Genomic DNA, 16,513 nt, shown 5'->3' with positions numbered 1-16,513 from the left:
TCCCTCTCTCTTTCCTGCTATACCTTGAGCTGCTGATAATTGCCATCAGATCAGCCCTGCCTCTTTGTCAGAGAGCACAGTCACATAGAGCTGCTTCCTCCCACACAGTCGCACACACACTCATACACACACTCGCGCGCGCGCGCACACACACACACATACACACACGCTCCCACTCCCACACCATGAACATAGGCACACACATGCACATACACACACACACACACACAGACACACACACAGATCCTCCTTACTAAAGTGATGGGAGCAGTCACAACAACCCACACACACACAGACACACTAAACACTACAGTTCAAAAACCTTCCCTCCCCCACTTCCTCACAATCTCTCTCTCACTGTAAATTCAGTTCTGTTCAACTCAAAATGCTTTGTTCCCATGTACTAGGCATATACTTTACTGTATCTGCTCCTTGTGTTTGCAAGTTATTGAAACTCTTGAGTGGTAAACAGCTGCATAATCATCTCTCTTGATCTCTGACCATCTCTCACACACTCTTGCACACGTAGGAGGGTGTTTATGCTGGGGAGAAAGAGGGTTTGACACAAACAGAACTTTTCCCTCCGGATATGACATTTCGAAGATCTGTCAGAGGAGATGAAGGGGGGAGAGAGAGACGAGACGAGGTGAGGACAGAGGGAAGAAAGAGGAGATGGAAGAGAGAGAGGAGAGAGGGAGACCAGCAGACTGGAAGTAAAGAGACAATGCATTTATAGGCCCACTCTTTCACTATGACTGAAAACTACACAGGACCTCCCGTTTCCTGCTGCTTCCATGGCAACCAGGTATCCGCGCCCGTTGTCACCACAGTGACAGTGCTCACTCGCTTTGGTAGCACAGTCAGTACAAGTGGGGTATGTGTGTATAATTAAACGCAAATATACATGTGATGATGATGATAAGTGAATTGCAATTTTCCTCTCACATGTACTGCACACTACCGATCCTTTATTTCTATCATTGATACTATGATCTATGAATGCAAATTTCACTAAGCTTGGTATTGACATCTTGAGAAATTTGTTCCATGTCACTAACTCTGATGTGCAACAGGTTTTTTGAGAAGAAAAATTGAAAATGATTAATAACATTTTAACCATTTAGAATTTAAACAGGTTATTTTATCAAATATTGATTCATTACAATTTGTTTTGGAAAGATGTTTTTTTACAGAAACATCTGTCTGAAACTGCACTTAACATCAAGTCCAAGTCCAGTCTTGATATTTTCTGTAGAAGTCCTGCTGAAGGTTGCGATTACCTGAGAAGAGTGCAATAATGATCACCCCAATTGTTGAGACTCTTAAACATGTGATACAGTGGTGTCTGCACTTCCTGAAACTAAATCATAGACAGCACTGGCTTAGCACTAGCTCGCATAACCACTCCGCCATCTCCAAAGAGCCTTATACTGTCCCTCTCCACTGAGGCCGACACCTCTTCCTGTTCTGGCTCTCAAGCTTAGGCAGGAGAGGCTGATCGCCATGGAAACAGCAGCCTGGCTTCCCAGTGCTCTGGTCCAAACCGGCAGGAGTTTAGACCATAGCAGCAGCAGCAAAAAAATAATAAATACATAAAACGAATATATTAATTCCTCTCAAAGAAAGCATCTACAGGTGCTGCTGAAAACCACACACATGAAAGGAGTTTGCTGAGGGAGGACGTCTGCGCTTGTCTCTAGGGATTGTGAGTGACATTCTGCACTGGTCCCAGTTACACAGACAAGTAAAGACATGCTGACAAATTCAACGTAGCCAACACTTGTCTGCAACAGTATGTGTTTAAAATGATGTGAAAATACATCGACACGTAGCTACTGTAAGCGTGGGAGCTGACAAGCTTCACTAGTGTAGGGATTTGCTGTGAAAACAAAAACTGGAAATAAAAAATCGTCTATTCATACGTTTCCAGCCACAGCAACATTAACCTCTGTTAATATTTCCACCTGTATTGGTTGGAATATAAATATATAAACATAAATAAATATAAATATAAATATAAACATAAATATATACATACTCTGTGGTGTCTTTGCTGTATTGGTTGAAAGCTTGAAAACACAGACTGCAATTTATCTGAAGCTTTATTAACTAAAGTTTGGGGAGATGGGGTTACACTTATTGCCATTTACATGATCACTCTCACTGAATTCTCTACAAATGTGAAATGTGCAATCTGAAGTGAAACGAGCCTTCATCTGCATTTGTAGTAGTAAATAACCTGAAATGGTTGGGATATTGAGCAAAGCGGCATTAACCACCCGCACCCGTACTTTAATACAAGTTAAGTGCAAATATGTGGCCCATAAAAACACTTCATAGGAGCCGGCTGGACTGAGTGCTGCCCTGATGAACCTTTTGACCTTCCAGGACATGACTGCCTGGCACTTAATTTGCAGATAATTCTGCAAATAGGAGCGGTGACGGAGAGGCACTGAGCTCCACTCATGTCCTGAATGCTGGTACCATGAGATTTATGTGCTAACTCTCCGTCCAGGTGGTGACAAATTCTGAATGGTTTCCCTTTCCAAAAGCCAACTTCATACACAGAGCCTTGAATGTGAAACACGGCTTTGGCAAATTATTATCCTTCTTTTCTCTCACCCTCCTCCTCCCCTCTCCCCATTCCTTCTGATCTTGTTTCTATTCCATCTCCTTCTGCTGCTCACTCTGTCTTATTAAAAAAACATAGAACAATATCAGATCTGTCACTCATATTCCGCACTACAGAGAGGCCTCTCTCAACACTGGCATAAGTGTTGGACAGATATATGTGAATTTGAATTCATTCTCCTATGAGTGAGTGCCAATAACTCTTGCTACCTCTCCTTTGAATAGGTTTCTCAAGGTAGACGTCACATGCATGCCCACTTCACTGGAAATAGCCCAGCTTCACTTCCCAGCACAATGGCCCGCTGGGAGTCAGAACAGGTCACGAAACACTCCACTCATATCGACAGCTCCATTTTGTAAAAGTGAGAGATATCACCAAGGCAACCACATTCTATTCAAGAAAGCTTACTGCCAATCAACCTCTTCGGCCATTCAAAAAAGTTTACTGAACCACACCCCCAAAAGTGGAATCTTATCTCAGGAGCTGGCAGATGCAGTCAGTTGGAGGTTATTCCAACTGGCCTGTAGGCAGAAAGATTTCCACACATTCTAATTACTCTGTCGTAACTAGGCTTCATGTGGAGGGTTAAAGCCTTGTTCATGAGGCTTCCCAGTAATGTGTACCACACTGAAGAAACGTGACCTCTCTTTCCGTCTGTTCCAGGGTTATCAATAAAAGCCCTGTTTTTCTTAGACACTCCGTCTGTTCAGCTTAGCCTCCACGCTTCTGTGAGCTCCCTGCTAATCAGAGGGTATCTCTCACAGCTATCAATTCAAATCCTTAAAGCACGATATTATTTACTCAGATTACCTCATGGTACTCTGGGAACAGCCACCGAAAATATAGTTCTGAAATGTTTCATCAAAACTGTCGTTTTAGAGAAAATAAGAGGCAAAATGAAAGGGCATTGGGCAAGGATTCTTGAGTGCTCTCTTTGTCACCTCACAGCCACAAGTCTCTCATGAGCCCCTGGGTACAGGGTATCGATCCCGCACTCTGAATTTACAAGCAGGAAAGGAATGAGGGTGAATGGAAAACTGTGGCAGTCCAGCAGATGTGGATCTGAACTGCTGGTATCAGCTGCCCTCAGGGGAGAGGAGCATGCAGTGTGCTGGACTTTCTCTTTCACTGTGCTCTGGGCAGTGAGCGCACCACACTGGTCTCTCTCTCTCTCTCTCTCTCTCTCTGTGCTCTGAGCAGTGATGACAACACTGGTCTCACTCTCTTTGTGCTGGGCCTTGATGTATGAATCAGAGTGACTTGTTTGTTCTCAGATCAGCGATAGCGAGGGCCTTGATGTATGAATCAGAGAGACCTATCTGTTCTGAGATCAGCGATAAGTAGGGTTTTGATGTGTGGGCAGGTGAGAATATGGGTGACTTATCTTCCTCTAAACTACTTCCATCCATCTTCCCTTCAGTAGGAACACATACATACCGAGAAGAGACAAATGCATTTCCTCTGAACAGCAGGAAGCAAATGAATCAAGATATAACTGGAACTCCTTCCTCTGACATTGTCAGATGTGCAGTCAACACACCAAGCATAGACACACACACACACACACACACACACACACACACACACACACACACAAATTGCTTACACTCATGCACATTCAATGGCCCGTGCACATATGCTTGCAAGCTCTTACCCACAAACCCATTGGCTCAATCTTGGTCTAGACAGGACCTTGGAAAGCTCTCATATTTCTGTGCTACTCTGCAAGGCTTAAGGGAATCCATAACAGAAGCCTTGTCTAATGTATTTATTGAATACAAAGTGTATTTCTTATTACAGTCAGCCCTGAGGATGCCATTCACAGCAGCCATTTGACTGCCTACTGACAGATAAACGGTCCAGCTCCAGCAACAGGCAGACATCGCCATTGGAGGTGCCCTGTGATTGGCTGAAGCCAGCTGTGCAGAGGCTGGGGTGGGGTTTATTGCTGTTTATGTGTGTGTGTGTGTGTGTGTGTGTGTGTGTGTGTGTGTGTGTGTGTGTGTGTGTGTGTGTGTGTGAGCGCTTATGTGTGTGAGTAAGTGACTGTGTGTGGGAGAAGGCAGAGATAGCAGAAAAATATAGAGATGCACATAGAGCTGTGTGTATATGAGTGTGTGTGTGAGTAAATGTGAATAAGTGTGTACGATTGTGTGTATGTTTTTGAACATTTTTGATTATTTTGAACACTTCCCTTTGTATGACGCACAATGCGGTTAACACTGCATGTTTGTTTTAAAAGGAATCTTCCTTGATCACGGGTTTGTGTGATGATGATGTCACAGGAGAGTCTGAAGTCCATCACAGTGGATCACCTCTGCTTTTCAGAGAGTACTGTTGAGACTATCTAAATGGACCCACACCTAGATAATCGCAGAATTTGCCACTAATCCTATTTACCGGCCATCTCTGGTGATTGTGGCTTTCTCCCCCAGTGGTTTCCTCTGTCTTGCAGAGTTCCACAACCCAGCATCAATCCTGTTTACAGAAATACATTTGGCCGTAAATAACATGGAGCACATTAGCAACAGCACCCATTTAGCCGCGCCGGCAGCCAATCGGGCTTTGCCATGACTGGGTGAGGGGTGTAGCATCGACCGTCTGAAAAGCGCAGCAGAGCAGGGTGAAATGAATCGGGCAGCAATGAGGCCTTTCATGTTGTGCCAGAGAGCCTTCATTGGGAGGGACTGAGAGCCCCGTCTCTCCCACTCTTCCCCTCCCGCTCCTTTGTCAGGGAAACGGCGCTGCTTGATTTACGCTCCTCTGAATGCGAGCCCGTCTTGAGCAGAACCCAGAGTTCTTCCTGTACTGGCCGTTGCCACGGTGACGCCACAATGGACGACGGCAGAGGCGAGAGGGAGGCAGAGGTATGAGGCGCGTGGTGATGCGGTCCTGGAGGAGGGGCTATTGGGGGGGGGGGGGGGGGGGGGATTTTGTTTTTTCCTATGCGTTTCCCATATGTTTCATTTCCACGGCAACGCAGGGGCTCCAAATGGGTTCCTTCACATGACTTATTTGCGTGTGAATGCCTCACACACTCCCTACACTTTCTCTTCCATTTTCTGCCTCCATATAACAAGCTGAGCTCTTACCAGAGGAATAGAGTGGAGCTGTCTTAAACAATGTGCCTTCTACAATTCCCCCTAAGGTCAGTATTCTAACATACTGTGCTTTACAAAGGTTAAACCTTTGCAGTGGGACAAACACGGCAATGATGCAGGGGTGGAATCTGAAAGCACAGGCTGACTGGAGGTCCTGTGCTAGAGTTGATTTCCCTGGGAGCCAGGGAAACAGGAGGGACGTGGGGATCTGTGTCTTAAGTCTCTGCGTTTTGACTGTCCTTCTGGCACTGGTCTGACTGAACCAGCACAGAGGAGAGGCCACCTACCTGCTCTCTCCACCCTCCATCCATGAGGTAGCTCTGTCCCAGGAGCCTCTGGGAGAGGCTATGTGGGCCACATAACAGCCTGCCTTGCTGAGTGACGGTGGGCGTGTTTAGCGGAGGGGAGGGGGGTGACAGCAGAGCGGCTGGGCGCGTCTGAGTCAACAAGTTGCGTCACCCGCCACCGTCCCACATGCGTGCCATCGGAACGGCCGTGACCTCACCGCCACCTGCCCAGGAAGGGGCGCGGGCGAAGAGGATGAGACCTTGGCCGCGTTCGTCCTGTACACAAGGCCAGTGCGGCTATTTTGGCATCCGCCAAAACAACCCGAATTTTCTCATGTTTTTCAGTCACTGCTCTGCGTTTTGTTTTCATCCAAACTGCACTTGCGTCCCCCCCCCCAGTTCGCGGTGTTTATTGCCATTTGTGGCATCAGTCATTTAGACATCACTGATGTAATAACAGCCTCTGAAAACCTCTCTCAATGCTAATGAGCGCTACGTCTCTGTTAATGGGTGTTTCACAGCGAGAAAATCGTGCTGACAAAACACAACATGCCCGTTTGTTGAGTTAACGCTGCCGCAGCTGAGCCCATTGCTCTCTTCCGGGACCTGTGGCTTCGAAGAGTGCGGTGAAATTCACTTCCCTGCACCTGAGTTTGCTTGCTATTAAAGCACAGATTTTGCACCAGTTTACACCTTATTAGAACAATGAGTCTCACGATGTGTGTGTGCGTGTGAATGTGTGTGTGTGTGTGCTACACTCATTAGGTGCGTGAGATCTATGTGTGAATAGCATGCAAATTTTTGGGACTATAGTAACTATTGTAACCCTTTCCATAAGCCATAAGTTTGTGTTTTGATGAACTGCACATGAAATATATGGTGTACCTCTTCAGGATCTGGGAGACCTGTATACCAGTGCTGATATCTCCTTTTGCATTGTTTAGTTATCAGGCCATCATTATGAATCCGCCTCCCCTCAACACGCTGTCCTTCAGTTCGTTTCAAACACCGTCGCCTTGACAACGCACCACACAAAGTGTAGCCCACACAGGAGAGGCGGGGGCCCGTGGCGTTGCCATGTTTCCCACCTGTCTGACCTCATCCGCAGTGCTGCTGTGGAGCACCTCATAATGCCACAAGGCTGATGCTGCAAGCGAGCAGCACTGCGGGCCTCTCCGTCCACACAATGCAACAAGCGCTGTGCTGAGATCGGAGGGCGAAATCCCAGGGTTCTCAGCTGCGAGAACTGACCTCACTCTTTGTCTGGGTTCCAGCGGGGCCACGTCACCTTCTGTTCCCGACAGTCAGGTGCTCTCTCGCAGCTCTGAGCTTAGCTACTCTTTCATGGACAATTATGTATCCCCTGTGCATCCCGGCTAACACAGTAATGAAAGGTCTTCCATAAACAGGCTGACGATGGAAACTTTCAGAATTGATTTATCTGCACAGGATCAATTAGGGGAAATTAATCTTTGTGTGTGTGTGTGTGTGTGTGTGTGTGTGTGTGTGTGTGTGTGTGTGTGTGTGGTGTGCATATGCGTATGTGCGTATTAGTATATTGCAGTATAGTGAGATGGGGGCCAGCCTGGAGTCAGACCTGCAGGGTCGTTCCCATGGCTACCAAGCTTCGTATCAGTATTGGTCGCATCTCAGGAGTGGCCTGATATGGAAGAATATGAAATGCAGTGGGAGCTGCACATGGTCGTCATGGTCACAGGAGATTTAACACATCCTAAGAGGAAAGAGAGATGTACTGTACTGTACATCATCCCACGCACAGCAGAAAGACTGTATGTAATAGGGTCCAATCCCGCAGGACAGAGAAGGTTGGCAGAGGTGTGCTCTACCTCCTCCTGTCGTAGAGTGTGTGTGTATGCGTGAGAGTGTGTGGCAGTGAATATGTGAGTGAATGTGTATGGTTTGTGTGTGTGTGTGAGTGTGAGAGAGAGAGAATGTGTGTGAGTGAGAGAGAGTGAGTGAGTGAGTGTGGCGGTAATGTGTGTGAGTGAATGAATGTGTTTTTATGTGAATGTGTGTGCGCATGGTGTGAGAGTGTATTCCTCCCCCTCTCTCAGTACAGTAGAACCTCATGTTCTGGCCCACTCACCCACACACTTCATTTTCAAGGTCATTATACGTCACCACAGCAACACATGCAGGTAGCAAGTATAACTTCAGGCTTATATACTCAGGAGTCCCCCTCCCATACACTTTTGTGTGTATATGTGTGCAGCGCGTGCACGCACACCTGCACCCACTATATTGATTCTGCCTGTCCTGTGTGCTTAGAATGAAGACAACACATATACACACACACACACAATATTGAATATGACACAATCTCTTCCATTCTGATGAATATGTTTGTAGTGGAATGTTCTGGATGGATGGATACAGTATTGTCTTAACTGTGATAGCAGTGTAGGTACTCTGGTCCTCCTAGGGCATAGATGCTGCATGTATCTCTACTCAAATTAAGTGATAACAATGAGTATGGAGCTCCGAATGCACAGTACAACACAAAAAACCTTGTGTTTTTTTCCTGCAGATGTAGTTTAAATCTGATATTTTTACAATATTTAAGACAAATATCACTGTATTTAACAAATCACAAATCATTTTGATTTAATCACAAATCTCATAACATGTAAGTCCCTTTGCTCATATTTTTACCCCCCTAAGCAGGCAATAAGGATGGCATTCACTGAGCATAGGAATTCTGTCCTTCAAAGCCTTGGAGGACATGCACTTTCAATAGAGGGTTTGCTACCCTAACTTTTATTCACCAGCAGATGTCACTGTTGCACTAAAGTTCAATCATGCTGAAACAGTGACCTTATGTGAAATCGCTTCAAAAGATTCATTGATTCAAGATGGTTTGTCTTCGTCATCGCAAATGAATACTCATTGTATCATGAGTGGGATCTTCCTAAAGTCCTATCGAAAGACAAAACAAAACAGAACAGACTGAAATCAATTGTGTTCTTCAGAAAAAAAGAGGCACATGGTTTAAGCTTCTTCCGATACTGATGTTTTGACAATGATGCTCATGCTGTTTACCAAATAGTTAAAAATTATGCAGGCACATAGTGAAATATACTAAGTCAAATTATAACATTAAGACATGCAGATAGTTAAAATGTATAAGCACAAGACATTAAGGGCATGTGGACTTTTTCAGTTGGGTGATTGCTAGAGAATGTTACCACACTGCAATTCTTCAGAAACCTGACAAGTTGTGAGAAGTCTGAATACGTCTCAAGGAATGTAGAAATGCTTCGGTACATTGAACAGATTTCTATGCAATAACATAATTCAATTTACACACCCAGAGCAATTGACTCTATAATGTGCCCTCTGGTTCTTTCTTGAGACAACGTTTTGTTCAAACTTGCATGAGAATCTGCATTTAAAAAGAAAGTCTCACAAGAAGAGAAATGAAAAATATGAATTATTAATAACTTGTGGCGGTGCTAGTGTTCCACAGATTTATGCCTATTTAATACTTTTCAGCAAAGCATTAACTTAAGCTTATGCGCAAATAATCACACTTCTTTTAATCAAAATGCTTCATTGCTTCATATCCTTTCCTTTAATTAATTTGCACATCTGTTTGTTTCACTAACCCCATTATATCACAGATAAATTATTTACAAACCAAATGACTGGAATATTAAACTACTGTATTATATACATTATTGAGCACATTGTTAAGTCTACTGTAGAACGTAATTGCTTAAATTACACTCAGCCTGCTCTGTGCTTCAGACCCCTGAGTATATGCGTATACTTTCTAACTTGGCAAATCATCGCAATACTAATTGTCCCTTTGTAAAAAAGAGTTTGCAATACAATGACGATGACTACTTTTGATGGGCAGGAATTTAATCTCTCTGTAGATTGCAATAATAGATTAACTCAAATAAAGACTGTAAGCATGAAGTACTGATTAAACGCCTATACATTCTCAACAATTTGTGACTATTTGCTATGCAATTTTTCTGTTACGGTTGAATTGAATTGAATTTGTGCCATTCTGGGCCTGAGTCTTGCTCTGGGAACTAAGACATCTGAGTGAACACAGCTGTAGCACATTATTTTAGGCTCCCATTCGCCCTCTAGTGGTCCATCTCCAAGAAGAAAGGACCATCGGGAGAAATGAGAATCATGCAGGTTCTACTGGTTTGAATTTATTGAAACTCAGCTCAGCAAAGCTTCTCAAAGGGCCCTAGGAAAAGTGACTTTTTTCCTTTCTCTGCAACTTTGTACATTTCTACCCTTTCTACATAAAAAAACAACTCAAGATTTGGCAGGCAAGTTGAAGCTCATACCAACATCCACCCAGCCATGTGGCACTGATCAGGCACTTGATGGCACTATAACAGTTGACTGAAATTCCAATTTTCCAAAATTTGATTAAACTTTCCAGGTTATTGTGTGTGAAATGGGACTTTGGCCTCCGCTTGCCCAGAGAGGCCAGCTATTGAAGACCTTAAAGGTTTCTCACAGCCAAATATGATGGGAAATAATGACTTAACTATGTACTGGAGCTTTTCCACAACTTATCAGGCAGCTTCCTCCATCCAGCTGGGCAAATCTTTCTCATAGCAAAGAGTTATGATGACATTCTTGAGACAAAAGGGGACCAATTCTTAACAAATTTAGACCCTTTAACTCAACAGGGTGGCCTGAGGAGGGTATGGATAAAGCTCTGCTCATATGGGGTATTATGACAGCAGCATGAGTTTGATAACAGTGATTGTACTGTGCATTGGCAATTATGCTTTTTTTGATGAATATGTGTGTTTTGGCATTATTTAAAATGGGTCCAAATTATCCTGGTTTCATAAACGTGATTATTAAATACAGCAAGTTAAAATTCATAAGGAATTGTTCAATCTGACTTTGATTTCATGCCGAGTGACCCACCACTCCTTACATTAAACTCTCTGAAATGAAATGATTAGATTGCTTACAACATGTAATGTTTACGTTGTCCTAGATTTAAAAAAAAAAAAAGTTGTAAAAACAAAAGAACGTGCAATGATTTTTTTTTTCAATTTCAGTTATTAACAAGCATTAATATTGGCACATTCTTTGTTACCGTGCTCTGGCACAAAATACGATGAACTGGAGCATGCTGCTCGTTAGTTTAATTAGAATGAAAAACATGGAATCTGATGGATATCAACACAATAGATGCTTTTACAAAAATTTTACTTTGTGAAGGGGCATTTAATGGCTCACTGGATTATGCAGGAAAGGCCTCAGGAGAACACTGGCATTTGCAGATTTCTACGGCATTGATATTACCACTTAATGACTCATGTATAAACGTTAGAAAAACAAATACAAACTTTGCTACATGATACTCAGGCATTTGCCGTCTGATTCATTTTCAGACTCACCCACAGATTTTTTGACAACCGTACTTAACTGCACATATCTTTTCTTTTTTTCATCTAGTCCAGATTCATGAATCAACTACCATGAGTTCCCCATCGCCCGTGTTATACTTCATGTTGTCATGGCTGGAAAAGCTTTATGTCACACGGAACACCACAGAGAGCTGGCGGTGTGATTCGTTCATGTTCACACTACAGGTAGTTTGGAACGTAAAACTATAAAACATGACGTCCCACCTGTGATGTACTTAAAATGAATAATGTTCTGGTTACTCGTACTGTACAGGTGAATATAACACTTGAAACATGGATTTCGTGTGGGGGTAGTTTTCCTTATCTGTTTGCAATACTCGAACAAATACGAAAATATATGAGAAATTAATAGCAATGATTCAAACAATACAAATCCTCTACTGCATCACTCAGAAACAACCTATACATTGAAATATCACGATATTTCCTGGAAGGGGGCATTCCTTCGGAACCAGAACATTCAACAAGTTCCAAATAATAAATCCATCGGCAACAATCTGTTCATCGAACGCCGACCAGTACCAAAAAGCTTTAAAGCCAGAAGAGACTTCGGTTAATAGCCTTATCCAGTACCGTTATTTGCTCCTTGAATAGAGGAACCTCACGCTTTTCCCCCACCGGACTTGTCTGACTCCGCGATTAGGGCTGGGAAGTGTATTGCAGCTTTAAAACGGTCCACAATGCCTTGCGGTGTCCCAGTTCCGTTACATTGTATTTACAAGCAGCAGCAGCCGGAGGGGAGAGGGGAATGTAGCTGGTACGGATAGCTATAGCGAGCGGCCAAGTATGCGTGCGACGAAAGTAACTTTATCAAAGCAACATCTGAAATTCTCCACTTTTGTCGCCTGATTTCAGTATCTGATCCTGACTGCGCTGACTCCGGGCTGCTGAGTAGTGGTGTTGTCATTGCGCTTACCGCCGGGCTGCGCGGTAAAGAAATATGTAAGACTTGCAGATTTCATGCCACGGCGAATCTCAAGCACACGAACTCGAGTCGAGCCAGGAAAGCGGAGACGGGAACGTCGGAGCAGCACTTTTTCACGCCCGCTACAGCCGGAGAAAGGTACGATCATTTAGTAGTGTATGTAGTTTCTCCGTACATAATAGTGTAAATACGTACAGAGATAGATATAGAATATATATAGATACATTACTGCGCGTATACAGAAAGATAATTATAGATAAATGAAGGGTGAAGGACAGGCAATCTGAGTACTTTTAATACTTGTAATACCCCACTACGTGTATGTATGAGTATATATATATATATATATATATATGTATATGTAATATAATCTATGTATGCGTACGAATTTCGATTTTTTTTCCATTGAAGAACTCGAAGTTCTCTCCGACAGCCCGTTTTTCCTCAGTTTTCTCATTAGAGGCGAGTTCACTGCAGGTAGTTCTCTACCCAACTTTTATTTGTGTAACGCTGGATGTACAGTTAGCTTGCTAAAATGCGAAAATGCTAAAGTGCGAAAATGTTCTTAAATGTATGTAACAAATGCAGCTTAGTTGTTAACTTATTTTATCTTAAATTAGTTGTGAGAAAATTCTGAGTGGATTAAGACTCATTTGGGTAACAGCAGCGGCCAGTAATCGGTGTAGCATCTTGCATCGGTAGAAACAGCCTACGCTGTTTAACTTTGTAGTAAAATTCCAGCACAGTCTCCGTTTTTCTCGAACTTTTTACTGAGCTGCATTCTTCCAGTAAGTAAATGTGGTCTGATAAATCTATGTCTCTACTGAGATGAAGCGCCTGTCTGTTCCCCATGTGTTGTGCCCGTGCTTATTTCTTCATAAACTGCATAGCTGACGCGCTCCGCTGATCGCTCCAGATGTAGTGCACTCTGACGTTAACTAGAATTTACTAGAGGCGCAAGACAGGCCTTATTAAATTTAAATTTTGGCCCGCATTCACTCTAAAGGCAATACGCTCTGCACTTTGACTAACAAAATTGTGCCACCATACCACATATGTATAGATATGTGGTATTATGTATTATGGTATATTATGGTATTAAATCATTAGTTGACAGTCACTGAAATTAACAGTAAAATGTGTCTTTATTGAGACGATATATTTTTCCATTTTATATACTGTCTTCCACCTTAACCACAGCTGCTCTGATTCAACAGATATGTTCTCTTAGCTGATCATTTAGATATTAATCTCGTCAGTTCCTGCCCATATGTGAAAGCATTTGGTTTCATAAACTGAGAACTTTACCAAATCTGCCAGTACCTATAGATGCTGTGTGTATGCTGTTGCAGTGTAGTGCCTGTTATTTTTCCGTAGTTCCTTTTAACACTTGTTATTATATTATCCCGATTTAGCTCTGTTAATTGCCCTTGCACGTTTGCTGTTGAGATCATTTAGTCCTGGGAGAAATAATAATTGCTGTTTCTAGCATGTTATGAGCAGCAGATCAGCCGATTCCTGTTAGCTGTTGGGTTTCAGAAGTAGTCAGGGACTGCGGCCAGCCAGTGAAAATAGTCTTTACGAAAATTTTGGTAAAAAAATTATAATTTACTTCTAGCATTGTACGAGAAACACCAGTCGTTTGCAAGACAGCAGTTCAAGATATGTATACGTTTCACCCCAGAAATGACCAAATCATCATTGGAGTGAGTAAAACTTTACATGTCCCAAAGAACGGAAGGCAAATAGGTAATTACTTTTTTATCCTCAGTGATACTAAATCACATTATTGTCAAAGCTGCCCGACTGGCACAGTTACATGGCTGCTGCCATGGAGGTTTAAAAGCTAGAATTCCTTGATGCTGCCTCCCATGGTGGCACAATCGGTTTTGCCAGTGCCATCAGCATCAGCCTAGACACAGAAACGACGTCGTAATTGGATGTAAAACCCTCAAGCAGATTTTACTGTCCTGTTTGCATTACCGAAAAAAAGTGGGATTCCTCAAATGACGCAATTCGTTACTGTCAAGCAATGGAAAACATGCACGCTGTCTTATCTGTTCATTCCGTAGTAAGTGTTATCTTTGATACGCGTGAGACGCCTTTTCTTTTGAATGAGTACGATAGGTTACGAAATAGAACTGCACCCAGTCCTGCAGCACTTTTTACGACAGTAAGTGTCTTTTTTAGTCTTAATTTGATTGACCTAGTTTGTGTCAACAATAGGTGATACTTACAGAGGGGAAAATAATGCACGTCTACTGCTAATTTCAGCTTGTTCTCTGCTGAAAGTGCCATTTATTAGTTTATTGATCTCTGTGCTGCCTTCTCAGTCTACTTCATTTGCTGCATTCAGTTTCATAGTGGTTTGATTAAGTAAACCCCAGCAATATATATACTCTGGGGAAAAACAGATTCATGATTGGGAGTGTTTGTTTAAAACCATCCTCCACCTAAATTATGAATACAATAATCTAGGAAACAATTCTCTGTTCTCTGAATTGTTTTCTGTACTGTCTCTAAGAGAGGGCAGGAACTGCCTGTTTTTCTAACTTCTTAAAGCGTTTTATGATCACATACCAAGCACCAAAAAAAGTTGTATGTAGCATTGTTATGGAAAATGTTGGTTCATGTAAACAACAGAACATTCTATGAAGCTCAGACTGTAGCCTGGAAGACAGTGGTGAATGCACGCCTTGTTGTTGTCAATTTATAAGACTGACTCAGCACTTTGCCAGCAATCCTAAAAGTCCTCTGGAATGGAACTGTAAGCAGGGCAGCAAGACTTTGCTGGTCATGTCTTGGTTAGGTTGCGGACCGCAGCTGCAGTCCCTTCAGCGGCTTTGTCTGCATTACATTGACACAGACAGCATGCGAGTGGATTCAGAAGGTTTTTACAGCTGCATTTCAGAAGAATAAGCACTGTCACATTGCATTGGTCAAACTGTGGAAGGGGAGGATTGATACAAGCACGATCGGCTAGTAGTTAAGATATGGGTGAAATACATCTCAGCCGGAGAAAGTGCCGAAGGATATTACCATAGTTTTTACACAGGTGCCCTCCTTATAAACCTACACAGTGAAATCTTTGAAGTGCAGCTTCCAGTGTTCTCAAGGGACGCTACCATTTTTCTATGATGTTTCTGTGAACTTTAGACACATTTAGGGGTAAGGCTATTATTGGCGAGAGTCTGTCTTCCAGACTCTATGGACTGCATTTTCACGGAGTCATTGAATAATTTGATATTTTTGGCCTTGGGCTTGATTGATGGATTGAATTAAAACATAACAAACAGTTATTGTAGAATATGAGCTGCATACTTATTGGGGCAAATCAGACATTGTTGCTGGAAACATTTGGAATGTCCCAGGCACAGCTGGTTTCTGCTGTGCTATAGTTGCTGTGCGGTGTTGTTGGTGCAAGACGTTGTCACTGCCTGTTATTGTTTTGGGGCAAAGTTGTAGCCGAGTTGTGTTGTTGCTTTAAAGTGTTGCTTGTAGCATGACATTGCTGTGTAACATTGTTGCTGCTTGATGTTCTATTATTGCTACTTGTTGTAGCTGCGTGGTACAATGTTGTCGCTGCATGGTACAATATTGTTGCTTTGTGGTATGACATTGTTGATGTGTGGTACAATATTGTTGCTGCGTGGTATGACATTGTTGCTGTGCGGTGGGATATTGTTGCTGCATGGTACAATATTGTTGCTGCGTGTTACTGTGTTCTTGTTGGGTGGTGTGGTATTGCTGCTGCGTGCTATCGATGTGCCGGAGCACATGCTCCTCAGATGCCGTGACCCTCTCCAGGCCGGTTCTTCAAAGCAGGCTGGAAACGCTGGCCGTGGCAGGAGAACAGAGGCGGTAATATTCCTGCTGTGGCATGCCATCCAGATGAGAGGCCATGCTGGCCCTGAGTGAGGGACATGGATTCTATCAGTGCCCCCCCCCCCCCCCCCCCCCCCCCCCTCAGCTGAACGATGAGCAGCTGGGGGGCCTGGTTAGCATCCCGGCCGAGCGCAGTGAATGACGTGCTTTTATTAACTTCAGGAGGGCTCTGATGAGAGTCTGAGGTGGCGGTGCGTCTGTAGTCCATCAAGGCCCACAGCTGTAACCCTGTGGATAGAAACTAG

The 16,513-nt window shown here is 43.3% G+C and overlaps 1 protein-coding gene across 2 annotated transcripts in view; it reads left to right on the top strand.

The window, feature by feature from the left end:
• The first annotated feature begins 12,185 nt into the window (after positions 1–12,185).
• The window catches only part of rassf8b (Ras association domain family member 8b), a 45,270-nt gene continuing 40,942 nt past the window's right edge, over positions 12,186–16,513 (top strand). For both annotated transcript variants that reach the window (XM_036520020.1, XM_036520019.1), the window contains exon 1: positions 12,186–12,521. The gene's annotated coding sequence lies outside the window, so the exon portion shown is untranslated. The remainder of the gene's footprint in view (positions 12,522–16,513) is intronic.

Source organism: Megalops cyprinoides, chromosome 25, assembly GCF_013368585.1.
Source record: "Megalops cyprinoides isolate fMegCyp1 chromosome 25, fMegCyp1.pri, whole genome shotgun sequence".
Lineage (NCBI taxonomy): Eukaryota > Metazoa > Chordata > Actinopteri > Elopiformes > Megalopidae > Megalops > Megalops cyprinoides.
The sequence above is the reverse complement of the archived record's forward strand: the minus strand, read 5'-3'. Positions and strand labels throughout refer to the sequence as shown.